Raw genomic sequence first — 2785 nt, forward strand, 5'->3', positions numbered from 1 at the left:
ACTCCAAAAAGCAGATGTTGTACTTCTGGACTTACTGGATTAAGGTTTTTCTGAAACAAGATTGTACTCATGGGGGAATAACAAACTGACCCTGCATGTTCAGTATTAGGCACAGGAGTACTTCTACCTTTCATACTCATAAAATTCAGCAGGATCTGGCATCAGGATGACAGTTTCAAGCCCTTTAGGTATAGAATTTTCATCTTAGCTTCATTTCCCGTGAGCATGCAGTGACAGGCACACAGGTTTGCGTGATTTGAATATTTTAAGTAAGTTGGAAGCACGGCACCAGTCAGACTAAAAGAGAAAAATAGAACCAAATATTTAATGCTTGAACATACAGGATGACACGTGCCAACTTTAGCCCAAGTTGAGAATCCCCAGTCAAGACCTTGCAGAGTCCAGCTGAAGCTAGAGAGTCCAGAGCTCCTACACGGTGCTGAGAGCCTCAGAGGTGTATTGAGAGACACACAGGTCATGGGAAGGCCAACAATAGCAAAAATCATTCTATTGCAAAGGCAGAAAATACGAGCCAGAATGAGCAGAAATCAAGTGCTTTCATTGCTTAAACAGGAGGAGTGCAATGCTGACATCTTTAGAAAAAGGGGTGGGGGGGGTTAACTCTTGCAGTTCTCTTCCTAGAAGTTTCACTTCCTTAGGGTGTAAGGTTGTTTTGGGTTAGCCCAGCAATTGCCAGAAGAGAAGGCATTTTGTTTTCTAGTTTTGTTTTTATACTGAAGAATGGGCAAGACCACTATGTACTGAAACAAGAGGAGGGATTACAAAAGCCTACCCTGAACAAAAGGAACTGTGTGGAGATATTCCTGCAGTACAAAGGTTCACAGTAATTCCTTTTCTGTGAAACCACACTGAACTCTCTGAACAGCTAATATGTGGTACTTGGGACATGGCTAGGCCGACAGTGATGTGAAAACTCTTTTTTGTGTTGATCCAAGGTGAAATGTGTGTACCTCTGCCACATGCTTTGCTCTGTGCAGGGATACACACCTCTTTATGGGAAGCGAGTGCCTTCAGGTTGTTTGCTTTTTCTGGTTTTGTATCACAGCTGTGGGCCTGGCACTGTTCTCTGTGAAGTCGATTTGGGAGGACTAGGATCTGCTCTGTCATCTTGAATATCGCCCACCTGTTTGCAAAACCACAGATTTTGCTAAAGAAATGTCTGCAGGTGCTATAGAGCAAGGCTCCAGCAAACAGGCATGTGCCTTTCTGTTTGACGAGATGGGGCTCAGTTGTTTGCATCCTTTATATATGGCTGTGCTTCAGAGAGAACTAAACCCAGTTTTGTCATGTAGAAGCAAAATAGAGAAAATACAAGACTGGAACATCATTGCATTTGTTGGAGTTGTTTTAACATAGAGGCATGTGGCACCTGAATGATGTAGACAGCTACTTGCGATGTTATCTATGAAAAGAGTATGATTTAGTTATTTAATGATGCATTTTACAGAAAACTATTAAATATCTTTCACCTTTGTGCCACCCCATCGTGCTTATTTGTGCTACCCCAAGCTGATTCAGCTGTGACGCTCTCCAAGCACTGCTTCTTGGCTGATACCTGTCACAGTGGTCTTGCCTGTGGGTTCTGCTGATTGAGAGGTTAAACAGCACCTGAATTGTTACCCATGTGAATTCCTGGCCTCCCGAGCCACTGATGTCATTCTGGCAGAAACCAGTTTAAATTTTATAATGCGTAGTGTGAGTGTAACGACCTCTGACCTCCCTAAATTATACAGACAGGAAGGGTCTCTCCTGCCCCGGGCCATGGCATGACCCGGGGAAGTCGCTCACCACCTCCCTTGGCCCTGCCGAGCCCCTCTGCCTAAGAAAGCCTGGTGCCGGAGGCCACTGCCTTCCAGCAGAATCTCGTCCTGGATGATGCATCCTACATCACTGCGCTGTCAGCTGCTTCACCTTCAGTGTGTATATCTTAACCCCGCAGCTTCAAGGCATTTGCAGGCATCCAGGCATCTCCCACACACTTCCTTGCTCTGCAGTGCATCTCCGGTTTTGCCAGCTCCTGCTGCCGACTGCTGCGGCCCCCGCCGGCTCTCCCCGTGCCCCGCTCTCTGGGCGTCCAGGCATGGCATTGGGGTCCCGGTGGGAAGGGGGGACTGTATTAGCAACACAGATCTCCCCATCTCCCTCCCGTATGCGACGCTGCTGGAGGCTCCTTCAGGGATGCCGTCCCGCCAGACTATTATTAAAAGGCCGAAGGAGTCCCAGGCACCAGCTGTGTACTCCCTTCCTCCTGTTTTTCCCCTCTGTGCTGGCTCCCACCCCCATGGAGCTGCAGGCTCGGTTGCCGGGGGCTCCCTCGAGGTTTCCCAGGGCACAGCGGGGACGCTGGTCCACCCTGTGCGCTGCTGGCGGCTGACAGCCTGGCAGTCTCCCTCTTCCTCCCTCAGCTGGCCGGGACGGAGGCTTAAAGAAAAAAAAAAAAAAAAAAAACCCAGAGAAAAACCTTCTGGGGTCACTGGGAGGGGGAAAAAATCCTCGTCATGTCTGCGGTGACTACGAAAACGTCCCGAGAAGGAAGAGGAGGATCCTGCCCCGCTGGGACGGCAGGGTTCGGCCGAGGGGGTGTGCGCTGGCTGCGGGGCCGGGGCCGGGGATGTCCCCCCGCCTAGGACGGGAGGGACTCTGCCTTCCTGCGGAGCCGAGGAAGAAGGGGCCGAGCCACCCTGCTCCCCGCCCCGGAGGGGGTGAGAGCCGTACTGCTCGGCGCCGGGGGCTCGGCGGGGCAGGGTGCCCGGGCCGTCCCCTC

The sequence above is a fragment of the Lichenostomus cassidix genome, chromosome 2 (genome assembly GCF_008360975.1).
Source record: "Lichenostomus cassidix isolate B80296 chromosome 2, HeHo_3.0, whole genome shotgun sequence".
NCBI lineage: Eukaryota > Metazoa > Chordata > Aves > Passeriformes > Meliphagidae > Lichenostomus > Lichenostomus cassidix.